At 32.3% G+C, this 6,000-nt stretch overlaps 1 pseudogene across 1 annotated transcript; it reads left to right on the top strand.

Annotated features, from left to right (window-relative positions):
* Nucleotides 1–898: 898 nt before the first annotated feature.
* Nucleotides 899–1,769, top strand: LOC311174344 (large ribosomal subunit protein uL18-like; annotated as a pseudogene). Its single transcript has one exon. The product of its transcript is annotated as a large ribosomal subunit protein uL18-like (transcript).
* Nucleotides 1,770–6,000: the final 4,231 nt, after the last annotated feature.

Here is a 6,000-nt window from a genome sequence, read left to right as displayed (position 1 = left end):
CCTTGGATTTGGAAATATATGAAATGTAAAATTCCCAATAACAGCTTTGAGAAGGCAGAAGGAAAAAAATGAATTTAAAAATAAAGCAGTAGAAATTACTCAATTTGAAACGGAGAGAAAGAAAAAGAGGTGGTAGGGAAAGAGAGAGAGACTGAAGAAAAGTAAGCAAAGCTTCATAAACCTGGGGAACAACACCAACTTACCAACATATGAGTAGTAAGAATTCCAGGAAAGAGTGAAAGGTGATAAAAATAATTCCCAAATATGATTTTAAAACAGTAACAGTAAAAAAATTAATAAACTATAATATAGGAAAATTTTCAATAAGCTTGAATAAAAAACAAACAGAAAAATTGAAAATAACAAGACAAAAATAACCAAACATGTACATACAGAACAATAGCGAGAATAAAGATTGATTTCCCTCATAATTATGGAGGCCAGAAGAAGTAGAAAGACAATTTAAAACATTTAAAACCAAAAGCTGTGGAAGTTAAATAAAACTTTCCTTTGTGAAGTCTATAAGAGAATGTGTTGTCACCCAACCCTCTCTACAAGAATTTCTAAAATAAATCCTTTATGGTGAGACATCAAATTTAACAGAAATAGAGAGGAAGAAATAAACAGCACTGTAAATAATATATACATGGATTAAAATAAAAATTCTATAGATTTGTTGTCATTTCTTCTCAACATTATTAAAAACATGACTGTATAAAGCAATGACTGTAGTATGGTATTGTTGGATTTGTACAGATATTATATATATATATATATATATATATATATATATACGGTAATTATAGTACAAAAAATGAGAGGACTTTGCTCCCTGCCAAAGTGCTGTCAGGCCTGCACTGCTCTGGCAAATCGCGGACAACTACTGTCTGTGCACAAAATGGGGTTGGTAAAAGTTGTCAAGAATAAGGCCTACTTCAAGAGATATCAAGTGAAATTTCAAAGAAGGCAATAGGGCAAAACAGATTACTATGCTTGGAAATGTTTGGTAATCCAGGATAAAAATAAGTATGACAAACCCAAATACAGGATGATAGTTCCGGTAACCAACAGAGATATCATTTGTCAGATTGCTTAGGCCCACATAGGAGATATGATAGTTTGTGCAGCTTATGCTCATGAACTCCCCAAGTATGCTGTGAAGGTTGGCCTGACAAATTATACTGCAGCATGTTGTACTGGCCTGCTGCTGGCCTGCAGGCTTCTCAATAGGTTTGGCATGGACAAGATCTATGAAGGCCATGGAAAGGTGACTGGAGATGAACACAATGTGGAAAGCATCTATGGTCAGCCAGGTGACTTTACTTGCTATTTGGATGCTGGACTTGCCAGAACTACTACAGGGAATAAAGTTTTTGGGGCCCTGATGGGAGCTGTGGATGGAGGCTTGTCTATTCCCTGGTTATGATTCAAAAAGCAAGGAATTCCGTGCTGAAGTACATTGGAAGCACATCATGGGCCAAAATGTTGCAGATTACATGAGCTACTTAATGGAAGAAGATGAAGATGCTTATAAAAACCAATTCTCTCAGTATATAAAGAACAACGTAACGCCAGACATGATGGAGGAGATGTATAAGAAAGCTCATGCGGCTATATGAGAGAATCCAGTCTATGAAAAGAAGCCTAAGAAAGAAGTTAAAAAGAAGAGGTGGAACCATCCCAAGATGTCTCTTGCCCAGAAGAAAGATCAGGTAGCTCAGAAGAAGGCAAGCTTCCTCAGAGCTCAGGAGCGGGTTGCTGAGAGCTAACAAACCAAACCATTTTTTAATGGAGATTTTTAAAGACAATACAATAATAAAATTATTGACCCAGCAATGAAAGAAAAATGAGAGGAGGAAGGAAGTGAGAAATGAGAAAAAAAATAAAAAAATAAAAGTAAAGTGATGAAGAAAGGAAAGATAAAAGAAAATAAAATATAAAGGGAAAGATCAATAATATCTAAATAAAATTTCAAAAACCTTATGTAAGATAATGACATAAAAAATTTACAGATTGTTTTAATGGTAATTATGATTCAGGTAAGAACTAATTAATATAAAACTATATTTATAGATAAAAAAACAGAAATATGATAACCATTTCAGTTGCTCCTAAAAAAAATTAATGAGAATCTCACTTATTCCCAATATAGACTTCTGGAAAATTTCAAATAGTCAATGATTTCCCTAATTTGTTAAGGATATTTACCAAAAAAGCAACAATGTGTAAACTAAATTAAACTTTATACTTACTTTTAAAACATAAGAACAGTTACTTTCAGCTGGGGGGTGGGGGAAATGACATATTCATTATCATTTCCACTTTCCTACCTTGTTTAGAAATCCTAACCAGGAGATTATGATAAGGAAAAAAATATACAGATGTAATATACATAATATATAGATATAATATGACAATAATAATACAAATATTTAAAAAGAGAGGTAGCTGAAAAGGAGAAAAGTAAGGAAAGAAAAAGGTGCGGAAAAGGGAGTAAAAAATAAAGCTAGAAACACCTATGATTCTAGTTGTGAGTTTTTATATGATTAAAAAAAAAACTTGGAGGTCACAAGAGAGTTTAATAAAATTAATGGTGACATGAAAAGATTTCAGAATTATAATATTCTTGCACATGTACAATAAACAAGGAAGATAATACATTGAAAAAATATTTAAAATACAAAAACATATAAGGTATTCTTATAACAAATATGAAAAATGCAATGATCTTTTTGGAGAAAATTATAAATCCTTACTGAAGGTCATAAGAAGAAGCTTTAAAATAAAAAGATATATCTGCCAGAGAATTGAAAGACTCAATATTCGACAAGTGGCAAATTTTCCCAAATGAATCTATAAATTCAATCAGCTGACCAGCAGTTGTTATATGGAATTTGACGATCTGATTATAAGGCCCATAGGAAAGAAGAGACAATAGTATTCAAGACAACGGTGAAGAAGGAAAAATTATCCAAGGAAAGTGTACAAGCAGATATTAAGGCTTACGGTAAAGTGATAGCAATTCAGTGTATATTAACTTCACAGAGATGTACAAATATTCCAATAGAATAGTATCTAGAAGCAGACGTACATGATTTGGCAATTTATACACATAAAAGGTCATACTGCAAATCAGTAGGGAACTAATGGATGATTCTGTAAATCAGATGATGGATTATCTATCTGTGGATGAAAACAAATCTAGAGGGAAAAAAACCTACAAGTCATTTGAAAATGAATAAGAAAAAATCCTATTTGGGGATATATTTCTTTTCAAAAATATTGGAAATGTGCTTACATTTAATATATATAAGAATGGCAACATTAAATGTAAAAAGGCAAATACAGACTGAAATGATACCACCATATACAAAATATGCAAAGAAGTGGTTAGATATCATTAATAAAAACTAAATTGTGAGTAGAAATTGTCAGTATAACATAAAAAATTCACATAAGAGAAGCCCAAATGGTCAATACAGATGAATGCTTGTTTATCTTCACTATTATCCAGAGAAATATTTAAAGAAAAATGAATAGTATTTCAGTTAATATCCCACATTAACTGAAATATACCTTAAAATAGCAAATATGGAAAAGACGTGGGACTATGAGTACCCTCATTTTCCGCTTATGTGAGAATAAGTCAGCTTACTTTGTTCAAGAATCATTTTTGTCAATGAAAATCTTTCAAAAATCTTTGCACATTATTAAACACACAAAAGTAGAGAGAACAACCTGGTGAACAGACATGTATACATTATTTAACTTCAATGATTACCAACATTTTGCCAAATCGTATCTCTATTCTCTGCCAAACCTCCCAGTTTTTGATCATTTCCTGGATTAAAGACAATTACACCTATTTTATTAAATATTTTCTATGAACCTCTTACTAACAGAGATTTTCACACAAATGTGATATTATTACCCGCTTAAAAAATGAAATTATCACAGACCATATTAAAATTGCGGTAATATTGTTGCAGGTTTCGGTGAAATCCAAATGAACTCTATGCATTACATATGTTGCAGTTACTATTTATGTCTTCCAAGAAGATTCCCTTTCCTTCTTTTTCATCAATGTGTATTTGGTATGTTGGAAAAACTGTGTCATGTGTCCTGTAGACTGCCCAGAATCCTGGATTTGGCTGAATGCTTGCTTATGGTGCCTTGCACTCTTTTACAATCCCATGCACTCTTGGAAACTGATAGTTAGATCTTATAGCTTTTTTTCAGGTGAGAATCAGCCTTTTAGTCATAAATATTTCAGAGAAGGCACTGTGTGTTTTTCTTTACTTAAAAAAATAACATATCTAGAGAAAATATGGCCAAACATTGTTTCTGAATGTGCTTATCAGTACATAAGTATTTGTTAAGTTATCCTCTGTACTTCTCTATGTGACTGAAATATTTCATGTTTAAAAAGAGAAAATGGAAGAATCTAGAGCTCTTTTATAGAACTACATTTTTATTTAATATTTTTAATTGAAGTAATACTAGGATACCTCTGCCAGGTATTCCTACCTTAGCGCACCCAGCACCAAATCACCTATAGTCCTCCATTGTTTTTCCTTCCCTCTTTTTTCTCACCCTCCTCATTTCTCCCCCCGCCTAACCCCGAATGCTTCAGTTCTATAGTCGGTTTTCAAGGGCTAGGTTTTATGCTTGTCTTTATCTGACCCTTAGTTTTGTTTCTCTATATTTCAGTAATATCAGAAGAACTGCTTTATAAAACAGTACTTGGTGGAGTATTGTGGGTGCTTTGGTGCTGGGTGCAGTATAGTAGCACACATTTGAAGAGGTGTAAACCTGTACTTCTGAATCATGTATAGGGTTACAAACAACAGTGAAAATTGTTTTTAAATACAGTTACATCAACAAATAAAAAAGAGAAAGTCTTGGAAATAATTTCATCTTTATTCTAAGATTCTGCTCTGCCTCACTTATTCTGCTTCCACTAGCTTTATTTCTGAGTTCTGCTTTTAGCACACACCTACTTGTCCCACTATTCACAGACCTTGATCAGAATCCTACCTGAACAATCTGAACCCCTGTGCCCCACTCTGAATTATTAAATTTTCCTACTACTAAACTGTTTAATCAATTTTGCCCACATGTAGCTCTGTCCAGGGTAATCTGGCACTGTTAATGACAAGCCATGCTTAGGGTCATTTTATAGTTATCCTAAGAAAGGTATTCAATTAAAGAGAGAGAAAAGATGATTTCAAATGCTAAGGACTTGAGTTTAGAAGAAGTATTACTAAACAATTATAACATTGGATCATTACTCTCAAGAATTGATAGTATTTAATGAATTTTAATTCATTCACTGACCAGAAGTTACTGATTTGGAAGCAAGTGATGGTGAAGACTTGCACAATAAAATAATGATAATGGCTAAGCATTTAACCCAATACCCAGTTTCAATAGTATGCTTGATTATTCAACAGTTAAATTTATATAATTCATAAAAAATAAAAATTAAAATTAATTCAACAGACTATAAGATCTACCAGATTTAAGAAAACTGAGCTAAACATGGGAATTTCTTAAATGCTTACTTTAATTAAGAGTGAAAATGAGAATAGATCACTAAAAAAATTAAGAAATAGAAATATACACCATTGGGTTATTTATAATGAGTTATTTTTGGAGAGATAAATGAAACTGGGATTTGCTTTATAAAGACTAGAGAATTACTTACAGTAATGCTGAAAATGCTGAACTCTAAATAAGCTGAACAAAACAATCGAGCACGTTTTAACCAGATGCCTACCTTGATTATTTTTATGAAAAGCTATTCTGCTGCCCAATTTTTATGTGCAATTTTATTTTACATATGTGCACAAGAGAGAAACAGAAATGAGAGAAAGTTCAACATTAACCATATTTAGCATTCCCTCAGGGCATAACATATTCACCAGTTCAGTCACAAATTGTTCCAGAGAAAACTGGATGAAATCATTGTGGTTGTTAAGCATGTCATTTTGCATTGAG

This window comes from Talpa europaea, assembly GCF_964194135.1.
Source record: "Talpa europaea genome assembly, chromosome: 1".
Classification (NCBI taxonomy): domain Eukaryota; kingdom Metazoa; phylum Chordata; class Mammalia; order Eulipotyphla; family Talpidae; genus Talpa; species Talpa europaea.
The sequence above is the reverse complement of the archived record's forward strand: the minus strand, read 5'-3'. Positions and strand labels throughout refer to the sequence as shown.